We start from the raw sequence: 18,815 nt of genomic DNA on the forward strand, positions 1-18,815 counted from the left end.
CGCTGACCTGCGGGCAGCCCCGGCGGCGCTGCTGCTGCTGCTCCCGCACCGCGCCCTTCCCGAAGGGCCAGCCGAGGCCCCTCACGGCCTCTCCTTCTCCGCGGACAACGGAGCTGCTGCTTCCATCCTCCTCCCAGGCAGCCACACAGCGGCTTCGGGCACCGCAGCACCGCAGCACCCCGGCAGCCATGCCTGCCTGCCTGCCTGCCTTGGGGCGCGGAGCCCGCTGGGACGAGGGCTGATCATCCCCAGGTGAGCGACTCAGAACGCCCAGGTTCCCCCAGTTTGCCCAATTAGTGCTACTCGGTGGCCCGCTCTGGGATGGAGCTGCTGCCGGGGTACACTCCTGTGAGGCAACCGCACATTCCGGGAGCTGCCTGCCACCCAGGTGTGGCACGGCTCCAGCTGGGTTTTGTCCTGCCAGTGCCCGGGCAGTGGGACATGCATATCGTCCCCTTCCTACGGCCCAGGCTGGGTTTTGTCCCGCCAGTGCCCGGGGAGTGGGACATGGACATCCTCCCCTTCCTACGGCCCAGGCTGGGTTTTGTCCCGCCAGTGCCCGGGGAGTGGGACATGGACATCCTCCCCTTCCTATGGCCCAGGCTGGGTTTTGTCCCGCCAGTGCCCGGGGAGTGGGACATGGACATCCTCCCCTTCCTTCTCCAGACACTCCGGCTGATGCCTCACGTGCCTTTGGGCCCTCGCTGCTGAGGGGAGGCGCGAGGGAACCTTCCAGAACCCGCGGAGGTGACAGCGTCTCAGGGCTGGTGGCACTTCTTTCAACAAAAACATATCTCAAAAATGAGGAAGTCTGTTGACTGGCCCTATTTTGGAATCTAGAATGACCTCCCCAACAAGAAAACCAACTGGTCTTGAGCTTGTAATTCTGAAAAATGCCATCACTGAATGTTTGTGTAATGCCTGGTAGCTACAGCGCGCTGTGATATTAAACAAGGATGCAGACTCATGCCCACAGCACTGCAACTGTAAAAGTGATAACAGAACTGATCTCTTCCTTCCAGTCTGCTGCAGGAAATACTGAGGGGAAAAACAGAGCTGATCCATCTTCATGGGCTTTTCAGGAATTGCTCTCTGCTGAGAATACAGATGGGATGAGCTCACATTAAACATGCCTCAACAGCCAGCACCACGTCATTTCTTATGGGCTAGAAAGCTGCCATATAGTGACAACTTTTAGCTGCAATTGAATTAAAAGCTACACTTACTCATTAAAAAGATGCTAATAAGGTCATTCAGTGCATACTTGAATTGTTGACACCTGTATTAGAGAGGAATATGAAAGTGGAGCTACAAGAACTATACAAAGTGGAAAATGAACTATTTTAAGTACACATTAAGAGTTCCAATGGATATTTTACATCACAAATAGCAGGTCCCAGTTGTATGCATTCATTAATCTTGTCCCTTCCTTGCAATGTATAGCTTGCTGTTTCACTTTTCTAAAAAGCAACCATAGCTAAAATCAGTTACAGAAATAATTGATAGAAATGTAACAGTGGAAGCTCTGGGGCTTGGCCATTAATGTTTTATTAAAGCTTTGAGACAGTACTCATGACAGAATTAGGCAAACATAGGTGACAAACACAAACAGCATGAAGAAAAGAAAATCTTTATGGTTAAAAGGTCTAATATGTAGGGATTTTTTACTGAACTACAACAAAGATTTATTTTCTCACCCTTCCCCCAGAAAAGCAACTCAGTTTTCTTCTGGACTTTATATATAAAGTTGATGTCACACTCAAAAACTCTTCCTTTTGGCAAAAAAAAAAAAACCTCTTGCTTTTTGGCAAACAAGGGAGGAAAAAACTTTTCCTCTCTCCATAGCATTTATTAGTTTGCTAAGGACATTTAACACAAAATATGAAGGATAAGCAGTACATAACACCTGCAAAGGACACAAGTAGTAGGCTGATAGAGGTGAGAGCTTGTAAGATGCCTACTCTGCAAACAAATGTGACATTTTCAGATGTCAGCTGCATTTAGTAACAAAGATACAGATTCCCTGTAAATAAAAGCAGAGAGAGACTGACAATTCATCTACGTACAGAGTTGTGGTGATTTGACTGCACATAGAATTATTCAAGAATAAAAACAGCATCCTTACTGAATAATTGTCTCATGCAGACATATTTGTTCTAAAATACAAACTAGAATGAGTTAATTATGTATGTGATAAGCTTCTATATGTAGAATAATTTTGTAGGGCTGTGACAATTAAGATTCAGATCCTGCTTCAGCCTGAAACAATTTTCAAGTAAAGTAATATCTTAAACTTGAATTTTTGAAAATTTCTTCATTCAAAATTCTGGGAATCCCTTCCAGGTGTAGTTTTTTGTTTGTTTGTTTTTTTGGTTTTTTGTTTGTTTGGTTTTGGTTTTTGTTTTGTTTTTTTCTATTGAAACTAATTTGTCTTAGTTTGATTGAGAACAGGTTTTAAATACATGAAATCACTGTAGATTTCCTGTACTTTTCTTACAAATTTCATGTAATCCAGAGTCTTACCTGAGCTCAAGCCTCTGAAATCTGGATTTATGTATGGCTTGAACTCACGTCCCATCATTCTAGGGATATTCTGACTTGACAGTTTTCCAGTATCAGTTCCACAGTTCCCTAGAGTGAGGATTTCTGGCCCTTCTGTTTACTTATTCCCACACTCCTTCTCTGTATAAGACAGCACATATTCCAGCTGCCTGTGCCTCAGCAGTCTCTGGTCAGATGTCTCTATGAAGTGCTGGGAGGATGGGGACTCACACGTGAGCTCCAGTTGCCTTCTGGTGTGAACAGAGCCGAAAGGGCCATTTCAGGAGGGACATCCACAACTGTGGTCTGCAGAAGTTTGTACAGGAAACTGCAAAAGATGCAATAAAATAAATTACTAGTCTTTAGCTTGAAAGACTAAAAATTTCAGTATTGAATCCTGCATAATGAAGAGACTGAAGCAGTTCTAAAATGTTTCTATTTCCTATCTCTGTTGAAAGGACTGTGAATATCCTACCTTGTTCTTCCTCACCTCCCAGTAAGCATGAAAGTTGCAGTGAAAAGCCTTTAACAGCACTGTGAGTTTTAGGACATAAAAGGAATGGTCCAAGACAGAACTAGAGAATCTAGACCAATTGATCAACACATTAGAGGGTTTTCTGCAATGTGACTCACAGAATCATTGTGTATGGTGTATCACAATATGAAATTCCTTAACTTCATGAGGGAAGAAGACATGCCAGGGAAGAAGACATTCCACTTCCTTGGCACCACACTTCTTATATCATAATCCCTAGCCCACCAAGTTAAAGTAGGCCCAGATGGCTGCAAATCCATGTTTTAAATATCAGAATATTATTTTTATCTATAACTAAATTGATTACTTTAATTTTTATTTTTTAAAAGTCAAAGCTGGAAGTACAGCCCAAACGTCTATATACTTCATACACTTCCACTGTAAAACTTGTCTTACTCCTGCACTGCAAAATGTAGTTTCAGTAGTGGTATCTTTATGGCATAATCTATTGTGTGTCAAAGTGGGTTCAATTAAATCTTAAATTAAGAAGTTCTTTAGAGTCTTGCACCACTGGTCTTTCCCCTTTCACAAGGGAAAAAATGGAGATAGTGTCATTCATAAAATATAAACACAATTTTAATATTTCTCCATTACTAATTGTTAATGCTTGAAAATTTTTTAAGAGGAAAAAGTTAAGACATCTGAAGATTCTGTGCAGGTCAAGCTTGGCTTGTTCTTGGAGTCCCCTCCTATAACTAATCTGCTGAGAAGACAGCAGCAATGGAAAATCCTTTTAGTATAGGTGCTGTCCAGTTACAGAATTGCAAAACCTTAGGTATAGGGATTAGCATTATTTTAGGAATGATGGAGGGAAGCCTGCATCCAGGGCTTTGCTAATCTGAAAGAGTACTAATGTGTCAGGCTTTTAGTCTGATCCTCTTGTGCAATAGTCACATCTGACAGTATTTTGGGTTTAGGTGTCTTAAGTCTACAATAATTACTAGTCTGTCTGTGAGTGAGTAAACTGGCCTGAAACAGCTTTTGGACAAGTGAATGATCAGAGATGAAGTAAAGAAATAATAATTATGTAAAGTTATTATTAACTTCTGGCCTTGCAAGCTGCTTAGTAGTATAAGGACTTTTTCTGTCGTTCCAAAGATAAAAATCCCCTTGTTCTTTCCTTGCTTTGTTGGGGCTTTGTACCTTAGGTATGTCTGAGACAAGCACCCAGATTACTGTAGAGCAGATGGGGAAAGAACAGGGACATTTTTCCTGGATGTCCTATGGCAAGAATTGCCTAAACACTTGTAATGCAGATTGAGCCAGCCCTTCTCATTCATCAAAAAACTGAGAACTATAAAAGAGAAAGAGAGAAGTGAGGAAACAGGGATGAAATTGCCGCCCTTTTCTCTAATGCTGAGCAGAAATGACTGGGCAGGACTGATGGCAGCGGTAGGATTGCCTTACTGCCCCACAAACTCAAGTGCCTGCACCCTGCTCTAACATCCCTGGGTACCTGTGGGTAGTGCTCCACACCCACAGCCAGGCAGGGACTGACAGAGGAGGAACAAGTGCATGAGCTTGTGCAGCAAACAGCCATTCCTGCTTCCCACCAATTCCCATGCAAGCACTCAACTCTCCACTGCCCCTACTAGTGAGACTGTGTTGCTGGTCATTAATGTTCCTTTAACACATACCTTTCAACTTTGTTGTTTGCTTCTGGTAGAAGGGATTCTTGTAATGTTTTACATGACAGTATTTGGTATTTTAACACATCTTTATTATTAATAAATTGATAAAATCCTAAAATATTTTAAGGTGCAAGTTCATGGGGAAAAAGGAAGGGTCATGAAGTCTTACCAAAAAACTTAGATAGTATCCAAACTATTTTATGACGTTGGGGAAAAATCCCAGTAAATAAACAGTACTCTACAAGAGAACAGTACATTCCCTTTTATTCCTTCATACAGGTTACCACTCATTGTGAAGACAGGGCACACAGCCCTACAAGGATTACATGTCGTTTTTTCAGTGGTGGCAGATGCTTTCTTCTTGCCAGTACCGAACATTTTCTTAGTAGTAGTTTTGACTTTGCATACAGTTTTCAGCTGTATGGATGCAGCATATCAAAATACAGATCACTGTACATTTCAGCATCCTAGCATTATTGGCAGCAACACTTTTCCTTCTAAAACATTTTCTTTTACTGTTGTGCAACTGTGTTGTTAAGCTTTGTGCTGTATGCTCTCAGTAGACTTGATTCTGTAAAACAGTGATAAGATACACTGCTATTCAGAGAGTAATCTCATAACTTTGTCCTGAAAAATTAAAGAGTTGGCCTAAGGACACTGCACCTTAATGTTGAAAGGTTCTCAGTGCCTTTGCAGTCAAATAAGATCTGCATAATAATTAAATAATACCTTTTAGATATCACATATACAAGTGCAATGTATTGATTGAGATAATGGACTTAACAAAGCTGGCATAGTCTCAGAGTTATTATTTCAGATCTCTTTAAAGCATTCTCTGTTTGTGGACATATCACATTTATAGCTGCTTAACAAACCACTGCCTCATCACCAATGTTTGCCTTCTAACAGCAAAGTCCTTAGTTGAATGCAGAAGTCAAGAAAACCAAATTCTGCGTAGCAAAAATGTAATTTTATATATAAATATAAATATACACAAAACATTTAAAGATAAAATTTACTTCAGAACATTTGTTCCATTAATTGAAAACTATTGAGCAACATTTTTCCATTAAAAATTGTCTTCAAATAAAATTGAGACTTGAGGGTGGGTGTGGTTTTTGTGTTTTGGTTAGCAAAACCAAGGTCAGTTAAGAAATAAATATATTAAAAATCCTTCAAATCAGAAATATGTTTATACTAACTCTAAACTCTAATAATAGTTGCATTGTCTTATGAGGAACAACTGGCACATTGATTGTACCTCTAGGAGTTCAAGAGAAAAAAATTGCTGTTCCCCTCTATTTTGTAGTGAGATGGGCCTGTGAAGGCCAAGTCCCAACTGAGCCACGTGAATTTTAGCTCATAACAGAGCTGCTCAGCATAAAATCCTCTTTTCTTGGAGTATTTTTTCAAAGATGCATTAAAAGAAAATGGGATGTTTATGTTAAAGTTCTGTGGCCATTCTAGGCAAATAATTGAGAGAAATCCTCTGCTCATGAAACAAGTGAACTGTTAACAGGAGCTCCCTTCACTGGATGGGCTCCTTAGTGACACTCCCCCTTTCCCCCCAGAAATCACCTCATGGCTACTGCAGGGTAAAGACTGGCACTTGGTTCTGGTCTGCAATATTGTTTTGATAAGATCAAAGCGTTTGCATTTCTGTCAGGAAGCAGCAAGGGCAGCTGCTCTCCCAGGGAACAGGGAGCAAGGGCAATGTCACCAGGGCAGGGTCCTGGCTGTCCCAGGGAGGAAGCAGGGCAGGACCATGGCAGCTGATATTCAACCAAGAGCTCAGACAAGTTGGAAGTCTCTCTGCAGGTCAGGATCAGACCCAGTGGGTGCAGCTGGAATTGTGACCTTTGAGCAGGTTTGTAGTAAAAAAGTGAGATCAAGGCCAAGAGCCCATGGGTGAGGCTCAGGATCAGTGGGGGCCATGACAATGGTCCTACTCAGGCAGGGACTGAGGAAGCTCCAGAGCCTGTGGACAGAGGCTGGAGGAGACCACAGGTGAAGTTTTTGAGCTGGGAGGGCCCTGACAACTACAGAGTAGACAACTGTCACAAATTCATGTCATGTGAGCCATTCAAAACTCCTTAGAGATGCTAAGAATTTTACCTTGTGATGTTTGAAGGCTTCCTAGACATAAAAGAGTTATCCCAGAGTTGTCATGCTCCCTGAAAAAAGTATTAGAGTTTTATCATTCCTGTATATTATTTAAACCTGACTTACTGCTTCCATTCAAACCCAAGTTACTTTGCCAGTGAAAGAAGAATGGAAAATGAAAATCACTTACCTACAGAGACAGATTTATAATTCAGCATATGCCCAGAACTCAAAATTTAAAAAAATCATCCAAGGGTCATCTCTTTGCTAAAGTTTCACCACAACAACTGAAAAATAAAAAGCAAGTCTTAGCTTTCTCTAAAACTTTTTATTCATTTAATTTAGAACAAGCCTACTGACTGACATGTATAGGCACTTATCTGAAGATAATGATTACTCTTACTGCAAAAGTGTGTGAATTTTATGCTGTTCATAGAGTTTCAATTTGGACTCATTCTAAGGTTATCCACAAAAAAAGCTTTTTTAGTGGAAAAAATATGGTATATAACAGATTTTCTGCTTGTAGTGAATTTTTAGGCAGTTCATACTGGCTTATTTTGTGTAAATAAACAAGAATTGAGAAATCTAAGGCTAGGTAGAGGTCAGATTTTGTCACTTAGGTTCTATTTCTAAAAGGCCTCTTCCTGCAAATAGTACCTCATACAGAACACACAAAAGTGAAAGTTTTAGTCAATTAAGTTTGTTTAAATGGCATTATGGGGTATAAGCCCCAACTGTTTCAGAAAGTGTTATCCTAGTGTTCAGAGACCTTGTACTTAGGCAGTCAGCCAGAATCTATCACCATGGATTCACAACAATCAAGGCCTTGACAAGTTTTATGTCTAAAGAAAACCAGTTAGTCAATTAATGGTTAAAGACTTCAAAACATCTTTTTGTTAGTATGACACTGATTCAAAAGATAAAAGACTAAGGAAACCTTTTCAATACTTTTCTGTTCTTTTCCCCAAATCTTCTGAGGAGGAGGAATGACAAAAAAAAAAAATCCAACCACAAATCCTGCTTGAACACATAATAGTTAACTAGTAGCCAATGGTTTAGAGTAACACTTCCATTAGCAATTGGTACATTTCCTCTAAAACAGAAAGGAACTTTCAATGGATTTTACGGTTTCAGACTTCAGTCTTGTCTTTAATTGGATGTGGCCATTTAATTTTGAATGAAATAGTTTTTCTTTTATTGCATTCTGATACATGCCAGCTTTGACAGAGAAAGCCAGCAACATAATGCTCATATGGCACATTAAGAGGCACACTCTGTTGTGGCTTTGCACTTCAGAGACCCTAAATTCTACAAAATTTGTTCATTAAAAGGCTTGACTACAGCAGTCTCAATAATTAGAGGAGGCATAATTGCTTTTTTGCAAAACCTATTTTTGAACTCTATGAAGGGAGAAAATAACAAATTATCTGCCCCAATTTCTCTTCATATTCTTTAGCTAGCTCAATCAGACACAGCTACACTTATTGCAGGTGTTCCTCAATGAAATTCTGTGGCCCCAGTAATAAAGAATATCAGACTACATCATCACAGAGATTTTGCTCTTCCTGGAATCTAACAAGATATCTTTTAGAAATCTATATTTCTTCAGAAAACACATGGTTCTGATGCCTAAAGTTATTCAGAACTCACCACTCTAAGTGCCATTGAGCAGATACAAAATATTTCAGTGAGGCTCACCATGGTCATGATGCAAGTATGTGCATCCACATTGCCTTGTAGATTTTCCTTGCTTGTGGCTTTGACCCTTCTCAGCAGCCATTTGGATGCTCTCTAGAACAGCCACAGATTTAGGAAGTGCCAGTTCCTAGGAATCTCTCAAAGAATATATTCACCCTGAATGTATAAATTGTTCATTCAGGGTTCAGTCACAGAGATCAAATAGTCTCTTCACTCTTACCACAGTAGCAGCTTTATCAGTAAGGTTGACACAGGTGTGTTCCAAAGTCGCACCATTTTCAGAAAAACAAACTCATAACATCAACCAGGATTCATTATTTCTTTTAAAATAGATTTCTCAAACATCACAGAGTTGAAGGAATGGTAAAGGGCAGACTGGGGACAGCTTGTGTGGGAATTAAGAAATTACATGTCCTTTGTACTTTTTCCCAAGGTAATATAAACAGTGGCTGCTAAAGTTCAAGGAGATGACTTCAGCTATGCAGTTAAAGGTGTCCTTTTCCACAAAACTACTATCGCAACCTGGCTGATAGCCTCTCCACCTCGCAGCACTAGCAAGGGATTTTCTTCTGTGCATAAATTACACTAAATTAACCATCCCTGGCAGGTCAGTGGTAAAATTATATATTTTCAGTGAAGCCAGCAGTTGGGATTTTCAAGGGCATTTTTCTTTTTGTTTCCACAGGAATAGCAGTGAAAGAATGTCTACCCTGAAAAATTCTGCCCTTGCATTTCCATTTTGGCTAGAAACCAAATTGTTTTCAAAAGGTGCAGCTCATCAAGAGAGGGAACCTTTGTTTAGTTTAATTTCAAAGTTATAAAATATAAAAGTGTGAAACTGCAGTAAAAACATTTCAGCCACTTAAATAAGGATGCAATATATTACCAAATTTTTCCTGAAGCAATGAAGATTCAAAGCATGGTTTCCTCTTTTTGTCACAGCAATTAAATTATTCTTTTGTGAAAAAAAAAGGAAACAAAACAAAAGATGTATGCATCCCTCTGTTTTCAAGGATATGTTTTCATCAACTCAGGTCTGGAGCTATTTAGAAAACAGGAGAAAATGTTTATCACTGTTTTAATTTGATTAGTTAAATGTTGCTGGAAAAATCAACACTTCAACATGTGAAATATTTTCATTAATTTTACAAATGTCAACAGGGACAGGTTCTGCAAAAAGTCAGGGGGGAGCAGATCTATGCCCAGCAGCCACAATATGTTGGAAAACAAAATCAGTTCAGTATATGTGTCCCCAAACAGAACCGAGTTGCAACCATTACAGTTGTTACCTCTTTCTAAATCCAAAGCATGAACTCTCCTGAAAGAACCTCCTTTCCAAAATGTTTCATGCATCAACCATTGAAAACAAATGAGAAAAAAGGTCTGGCTTTTCAAATGACATGACACTGGCCAACCAGAAAAGCCGTGTCATGAATCATTTGTAAAAAAATTCGACTTTGGTCATTGTTACAACACATTTGGAAATCCATGGGTACTCTAGCCCTGTGTGTATATGTATGTATACATATGCATGAGTACAGTTCCTTTTAGGGTTCCTGCTTCTTCATCTGCCAGCTGAAATACTTTGAGGTGAGAGGGGAGTTTTGCTAAGGGAGAAAGGTTCACAGATCTGCTATAAAGTTCACAATCACATTTGACCATATTATAACCCAGCAGAATTCACATGTAAGCAAACTTGACATGTTTGCTTGAAATCCACTGAGAACCAACTTGAGGGATTAAAAAAAGGGGGGAATAAAAATAACTAAAAGAAATTCCATTCTATTACAATAAAATACCCAACTTAAGCTAATTATTTAAGCATGCTCTTCAAAAGAAATATAAAAGCTTTAATTAAAATTGTACACATGAACCAAGACTTAATCAACTTTAGTTATCAAATTCAGCTAGTGGTAAGCCACAAGCTCTGAAAGGTCCCATTTGGCTGATAAATGCAACATTTTTTAATATGTACAATAAAAATAGCAATATCATTTAATGCGAAATGTGAAAAAATTATTGCAACAAAGTGACCCTTGCTCCCAAGCTGAGAGTTTGGCCGTGGTCCTCCACTCACTGAGACTGTGAGCATGGTCTCTCCAATACATCTGATTTACATGGTGTGACTGTGCCTTTTTGTATACAAAATTTTAGCACACAGCAATCTCTGATGGCTGATTACCACCCTCCCTCTCTCCTCCTTTCCTTTATTACTGGGTTTATAATGAAAACGTTGACACAGCCTTAACTATGGCAACATTAGCATTTGCCATTATAATTAACAGATTCTTTTTTTCCCTTTGTGATTTATATGCATATATTCTTCCCAGTGCAGTAATTACAGATGGTATAGCTTGTAACATATACTATCCCTGAACAAGAAATACATTCTTTTTGGAGTATGTCTCTGATAAATTTTATTTAAATATAAAAGGTAATAGGCAGAAAATGTAGTTTGCTTACAAGTTTCCTTTATGGTTGTTTGACTGTCACTTTTCTGCAGATTTATGATAATCATCCTTGCAACAAAAACGTTTACTTCACTGTCTAAATAATAAGGTAATTTGTTACAGCTAATTACTCAAGTGCTTCCTTAATCTCAATTAAAAGATTCAGGCTTATTTTCTACATTTCTGCAGCAGTATGCTCCAGAATATCTTGTTAATGTATTCCCAATCACATATTTGTTAAGGAATGCATGGTCCATGCAAAACTGAAATGCTAAAATACATAGCTGCAATCTTAAACAATGATTTATTGTGACATGGGATGTGGGACATTTCCACAGCTTTTGTGATTGCAGTAATGAAGCTGTAAACCAAATAGCATGAAATGAAGCAAGGCCTTACAATTTAATCAGCTCGTAAACAGATCTACTGCATCAAGCAAATGACATTATTATCCATCCGAAGTAAATCATGCTAATCTCAGGAGATAAAATCAACATCATTAATGGTCACATGTCATATTCATCAACACTAAACCATCCCTTTTGACAGATTAATCCTAACTACAGCTCCCACGATGTATGGTAATAGGGCTTGTAGCATACATTTCATTCAGCAGTAAGGCTAACCAGCACTCTTAGTCTGCTATTACAAATAATTTTTTTATTGATTTACATATTTTAAAATGCATTTAAGGTGAGGTACCATTAAAAATCCTGTCACTATCACATATTTCTTCCTCACATTCTCAGCCTGTATTAATAGAAACTAAACACCGTATGCCATATAAATACTTTCTTTAACACACTGTTAGTGGTAATTAAAGAGTTCTGCCTGTGTTTTTCATTCAGCAATGAAAATATTCACCCTTTTTAATAGGGTTTAAAGAATTATTGATACTATTATTATAATATCTCATTCATAGTGTACCAGTGCATAGGGCCCCTGGTCATGGATCAGGGCTCAATCCAGCCAAGTAGGATCCTGAAGACTTTATTATCTATTATCCCATCATTAATACAGCATCAAAAACCCAAAGATGCATTTATGATATTCACTCTTCATTGCAGTTTAATATATCCTGCAGACTGGTGGTGTATTTTTGCTCTGCCTCCAGTTCCTGCATACTGCCTATTTGTTCCAAACACAAAATATATTTATTTATCATGGAACTGACCCTGTATGAATGCTTTTCAAAAGTGTCCACTATTCAAAGTGTCACTTTCCTTGAGCAGGCACTGAATTATATTGACAGGCACATTATCAAGGGCTGCTGACTGACAGAATGAATGACTGCGGCTCCATGCCGCATTGCCAGTCATTGACTGAGTGGGTGCAAAAATTATCTACAACCTTTGGAGATCTAAAGGACTCTGAACTATGGCTAGAAAAGAAGATAGATGCAAGTGATTTACTTGGACAGCATTTATCAACTTAGTACAAACATCTTAACTATTGCCCAAACTGCTTCAGTAATGTAGTAATTCATTAATGATCTATTCTCTTTCCTGAAACTATTTTTTTAATATCCCTTTAATGCAATTATTAATGTCTGTTATTTAATATGTGTTTATCTTTCACCAGGGAAATGGTGGTGGTAATAATTTCAAAAGAAACCACTGCCCCCTGCATTTTTTTTAGGCCAATGTGGGTTAAGATGCATCTTAGTAAGGTTATTAGGGCAAAACAAAAACAATATTAGAGACTATCTGTAGCTGATGTGTAGCAATCAGTAAGTCTGGTTAAGAGCAAAGGCAGAATGCTTTCTGGACTGTGCTGTGGTTTTAGGAAAACACTAAACTAACCATAAAAGCATTTCATTTACTTGCCAAAATAGTTTATTTGCCAGATATATTTTTTATTTTTTTGATTGACATAATGGCAGCTTGAAGAATTAGACTATGTCTAATTAGAATTAGACCACAAAATTCTACTTTATCTATTGACTAGAAAAAAGAGGTAATAAAATATTTCAATAAGTGCATTAATTTCAAAACCTCAAAGCACTAATGTCAAATTTACTGGAATCCACTGACCTTTAAATAGCTTTTAAAGATTTTATGACTTAGATTGTCACATTACTTACCAAGAATCCTTAAGAAGCAGTTTTTTCCATCTATGGTGTGTTTTTAATGTTGAGGCTGTGAAGACTTTCCCTTTTCTGCCACTGTCCTTTTTACTCTCACTGTTCCCATACTTGAAGCTCTACCTAACTAATTACTTAATCTTTGACAAGCTGCAGATATCTGTGGTGCTGATCAGTGATTGTGGTTAAAGGACTGAAAGAATCACTGATGAGGAGGAACAAAAACCCCATCTTTCTTACAGGATTTTTGTGCTATTGCATACCATACTGAGATGATGGTGTCACTGAGCTGGTACTGCTCCAAAACTGAGTCCTGGTACCTCCCAGACATGTCTGCTCTTCAAAGGTTTACTGGGAAAGCCAAGATGAAAGCAATCTGTATTTTAAGGCATATGGTTTAGGTAAGCAAAAGAAACAAACCTGTTTCTCAAGCAGTGCCTGAAAAACTGGCGACAGAATTTCCTGGTGGTATAAGTGCATATAAAGTAGAAATTCTGCCAGAACAGCTATGGTGCAATGAATGTAGAACAGAAAATAGTCTGGACAGAGCCGTGAGACTGAAATTTTCCTGTGTAGACCAAGTCCTGGGAAGACATGTTGCAAGCAAAAATAATTATGTTCTGAAAAGGGATGGATTGTCTCACTTTAATCTGCAAGAAATGAAGGAACAAAACCATACAGTGGGCAAATGGCAGCAAGGGTGCCTCTAACAGCTCACTTACCTGCATTTCAGGAGTATGGATTAGGATCACCACTAAAAGAATAAGGATAGTCCCATGAGAATACAGATAATTAAGAGTAAAAAGTGTATTATTTTTATTCCTAGTATTTCGTCCTCCCAGTTTAGTTAATACCTGAAAAAACCTTCCTTGAAAATTTTGTAGAAGGTATTTAGCAGTAAGATTTACATAGTGAGTTTAAAATACTACATTATCTTAAGCATTTTTATCAGACTGTGTCTGAAATACCATTAACTAATGATATAATTACAGAGAACTTGTTAATCCATTTGTTCCATTTTGAAGCACAGCTGTAATAGGAAGATGTGCTTGGTTTTTAATAAATCCTGATAATATTCTATCAGTTTAAAGAGATACACATTGAATTATACAAATAACTGTTTTAATTTCAAAATGGTAAACCATGTTAAGATATAAAGATTATTTTGATGTTTGAAAGAAGTAATGACTTAAACTATTGCATTTCAGTTTCATGCACATAATTCTAATAAGCAATCATCTAAAATAAACTCTACTTTATAGGAATTTATTTGAAAGCAGACAAGCTGAAAACCTGCTCTAAAAACCCATAGAAGAAAAGATTAAGAACAGAAAACATTCTAATTTTTATGTATATGTGTTTTTTCCTGTTTTAAGTTCAGTGCAACTTAATCTATTAAGCAGTTTGTTGCTTAATAGTTTTAGAACTTTGTTATTAAAGTTTTAATACTAGTAACATTGCCAATTATGAGCCAATGCTATTACTTGTAGAAATGCACAGTTGATTACCTTAAGGAGATTACTGTAAAATAGGTAAGAATAATAAAGCCAACTAGAAGATGTGGGCTACTCAACACTTCTTTGATAAAGAAGGCTGCATCCCTGCATGTAAATGTATTCTGAAGGCCATTCAAAGTAACATACAATGAAGTTAGCATTTTACTACCATGATGCAATGGTGAAAATGTTGGTGGAATATGCAGTGCTGGACATTTAGGCCCTAAATGTCTCACCAGTATTTAAATTTGTCTCAGGTTTGTAGTAAGTAGTAAACCAAAAATCATTGCTTGCTCATTAACTAGCACAAAATAAGTTGAAATGCAGAACACTTTGAAAAGTCAATGTAAAGGATCCAGGTTGAAGCATTAGTTATAATACATGAAAGATTTATATTATTATAAAACAACAAAAAAAGCACTAAGAAGCCACGTGAATTAGCATAAGCTAGATATACAGAGCTCAGTTTGGAACATCATTAATACAGTGACAGCCACCCTCCCCTCTGTGGAATATGCCTCACATATATATTTACTGGTGTGGCAGCATCAGTTCAAGAAAGTTACCAAGGCAAGAGAGACCTTATGAAGACAGCAAAGAACTGACAGCTGCTTTTCCTTTTAGCATTTGGCATTTATATTTTATAGTATGTTTTTGCACCTATGCAGTGACAGATTGGTGCCTGCTTAATGATCCACATATTTCCTCAAACCAGCTTTTCCTGATGATAATCCACACTGCCATTGTTTGGGTCAGACAGATGACAACCCTAACTTTGTAGGTGACAACTTCATTTTCATGCCAGCTGACTATACAGTCTATAATTTATAGAGACAAAGGTTATTATGAATGGTAGGAAGGGAAGCAGTACCAGATCTGCAAATTTTTAATCTAAGGAAATGAGAAAACGCTTTTTTATACTCTTTATATAAAATTTTATATAGACAAAATACATGTGTCTCATCAGCAAGAGAAGTTAGCCCCTTTTATTTCTCATCCACCAACGGAACAGTGAAAGAAGCATGGACTTCAGCATACATCTATTACCTTTAATTTTCTCATGTTGAAAGAGAGAAATCCAGACTGAAGAGCAAAGAAAAGACATCCTTTGTTAAAGCAGTATTATAAAAAGACATAAAACTACAAAAAATTTATTATTGCACTCTTGACTTTAAAGTCTCCTTTCAAAGTCTTCTGCCTCCTACAACATTGTCAGAGATAAATCATGCAAGCACAGGGCTACTTACAGTTAGTTTAAGGCTCAGTAAAGAAAAGAAGGTAGAACAAAACTCAGATTTTTGTACTCTTATACAACTTTTGGCATAAGGTTAGTTAATTTTGATTTTTTGTTTTAGAAAAATCACTTGGAAAAGGCCTACCTGTGCTCCTTTGTCCTCCTCCTTTTTTAACTTTCTTCTGAATGCCATTTCTTATGCCAGAGGAAAAAAACAGTTTATTATTGCGTCTTCATACACACACAAGATTATGAAAGCATGTTGATCCCATTTCTTAGCTTTTGACAGTGAAGTTGGAAAACTCTGGAAACACTTTTTTGTACTGTTTGGATTTTAAAAGGGTCTTGAACACACAAACTTGAAAAGACTGATTAGCTTCAATCGATTAGCTGTATCTATCTTAAAAACACTTTTAAACCTACATGCATAACCCAAAAAGCAATCATCAAAACAACACCTTTATAATAAAAAAATTACATTATTTATATCTGTCATGCATGCTCCTTTAACAGCCCAGTTAATTTTCAGTTTTATGTAATACTCAGAGGGAACTTGAGTATTTGAGGTCTGCATTCTTAACTGAATCCCAGTGGGAAGATCAGACAGCATCTGGCCTTTGTGAATCAACACAGAGTGGCTGCTGGGAAGGAAAGGGTAGTCCTCTATTCCTGTTTACTTTTGAACAGCCACAATACAAATAGTGACCAGAATTACTTCCTCCTGGCTTCACCTGCCGCAGGTAATGCAGTGGCTTTGGCTTGTCAGTCTTTCAAACAATCTAGTGAACTAGGCAAACACAAAAGTGTTGATTCACTAAGTGCCATCCCAGCTCTTGGGAGTCCTTGGGAAACTTTGCCTGAGTCACCAGTGTTAATTTATCACGAAGCTCCTGAGGTAGGGCATATCCCTTCCCATCCCCTGCCATGGAGGCATTCCACCTCAGTGGAAAGATCTAGCCCACAACCCAACCAAAACCAGCTCAGTCTGACTTGCAGATGCCAGCGTGTTCAACTTTGGTTAAAGAAGTTCTGTTGTAAATAAAAAACATTTTGACTAAAAGCTGTCAAATTGCAGCAAGTAGCATAGTCACCAGGCTTTATTCAATGTCATTTTGTAGAGGGAAAGAAAAAAGCCTTCAAGGAGATCATATGAGTCATGGGATTGGGTTTCCAGAGGGCTCTTAGGGATTCTTTTCGACCAAGAGTTTTCTAACACTGTTAAAGCAGGGGCTGTGTGAAACTCAGCAATTTTGACTGTCATGCTATTTTTCAGTTCCAGCTTTCATCACTTTGTGCCTTTTGGGTCTAACTTCGCCTCCACTTAAGTGGTTGTCAATGTAGAATAAATCACATGAAGAATACTTAGGGCCATGTTCTGTGCCCAGCCCACATAATAGAGGAAGGAACGAAATCCTCAGAAATAAAGGGGTATACTCTCCTCAGTATGACTATTAAAATTCTGGAGAGCAAACTGTTACACTGAAGATGAGAAATACTTGTTTTCTCTAGCATGTACTAGATTCAAATCTGACAGGACTCACAGACCTCTGCTGCTTTTTTAGAAAAGCAGGAAAGAAAAAATCTCTGTCTTTTGAGCACAATGCATAAGTAGAACAGAGTAATAAAGAATGCATTGCACAATGCATGAGTAGCTGCAGTACAAATTAAGATATTGTGATAGATTTAGGAGACAGAGGGGTGTCCAGAGCTGGACCTGGAACAGTCAAGCCAGTGATTCATAGCTTTTGGTAGTGAGGCCAATGATTCTTGAATTCCAGCCTCTGTAACTATGCCTTGCCATTCATTCTTCAAACACAAAATACTGCAGACATTCTTTCTCTAAGAGACAGACACGTGCTAAAGGACATTGGGACTCCTTCACAAACTGAAAATTTAAGCACTTCTTTATGTTTTAGGGCAGCAGATACACTGGGATCTTAAAATACATTTTTTAAAGAAAAAAAGAATCACGGCCTGATTCTGACTTACTCTTGCTTAGGAAGCTCATGTAAGTGTGAAGACTAGAGAGGAGCCAGTTTCACTGTAGGGAAAGCTTATTTTGTTATTATTAGCAGCCTGAGGTGTGCTGATCATTTTACTCCTGGTATTTTGCCATTTCTTAACAAGCATTGCCACAAAATGACTCATGAAAAGTGGTTTTTGAATGGACCTCAGTCATTTTGGCACAGATTCCAACTCTGATCATAGGGAAACCATTTACTTTTCCAATTACGTGGTCAAGGCACAGCCCAAAGTACTGCAGAGTCTTCTCTTTTCATGTTAACCTAGTAGGAATGGCCAACTAATAAACAGAAGAAAGTGAATGTTGAACTTTATAGTCAGAAACTGTACACAAAAGTCTTCAGGCCATCAATTTCCATTCATTATAAGCATGCTGCTCTTGAAGACCTTTCTTGGAATCAGTTTTCAGAAATGTATTTCAACATCATACTACAGATGCAAAAATTTTGACTTCTCTTTTTAATAGTTATCTTTAGAAGCAACACATAACTGACCTGCCAACTCCCATACTTCATCTGGTGGTGGTTTAAATCAACTCTATAGAGGAAATCAATCTGATGTAAAATTGAGCTAGACCTTTCCTAGACAAATCTCATTAAAACAGAAGCTCAAGCAAATACAAAGTTTTGTCACCTACACACTTGTTCTTCAGATCTAATCCACACAATGGTCTGTTGACCATGAACACTTTGCCCCTGTGGGAACTGTGAGTGATCTCCCTCACACTTCTTAACTCCAAAACATTGTTTTCATCCCTGCTTTCCTCCTTGATTGTTCTCTCCCTCTAGTTGCAGAAATCATCTCAGTAACTTTTACTCAACACGGGAAGGCATTCTAGCATTTCACAGATCCTCACATCCCTTACTGTTTACAGGACTATTCCACAGCTAGGCAGTACTGGGCTGATCCTTGAGTCACAATAGTCAGAAGAGATTTTGCCATAGACAACAATGGCCAAATTTGCAGGAAATTTTGTATTACATCCAGGTGTATTTTTTTATTAAAGGTATTTTTCACTTAAT

General features: G+C 38.1%; 1 long non-coding RNA gene across 3 annotated transcripts; it reads right to left on the minus strand.

Moving 5' to 3' along the window:
- Window positions 1–1,576: 1,576 nt before the first annotated feature.
- Window positions 1,577–15,989, minus strand: LOC141729500 (uncharacterized). 3 transcript variants are annotated; one of them, XR_012581003.1, is made up of 4 exons: window positions 15,917–15,989; window positions 13,764–13,795; window positions 7,001–7,097; window positions 1,577–2,869 (listed from the first exon to the last, which is right to left on the minus strand). It is a non-coding gene; the product is annotated as an uncharacterized LOC141729500 (long non-coding RNA). The 3 variants fall into 3 exon arrangements; XR_012581004.1 differs by lacking the exon at window positions 15,917–15,989 and adding an exon at window positions 15,585–15,623; XR_012581005.1 differs by lacking the exons at window positions 13,764–13,795; window positions 15,917–15,989 and adding an exon at window positions 13,042–13,737.
- Between the last annotated feature and the right edge of the window lie 2,826 nt (window positions 15,990–18,815).

The sequence above is a fragment of the Zonotrichia albicollis genome, chromosome 7 (assembly GCF_047830755.1).
Source record: "Zonotrichia albicollis isolate bZonAlb1 chromosome 7, bZonAlb1.hap1, whole genome shotgun sequence".
In the NCBI taxonomy this organism is placed as follows: domain Eukaryota; kingdom Metazoa; phylum Chordata; class Aves; order Passeriformes; family Passerellidae; genus Zonotrichia; species Zonotrichia albicollis.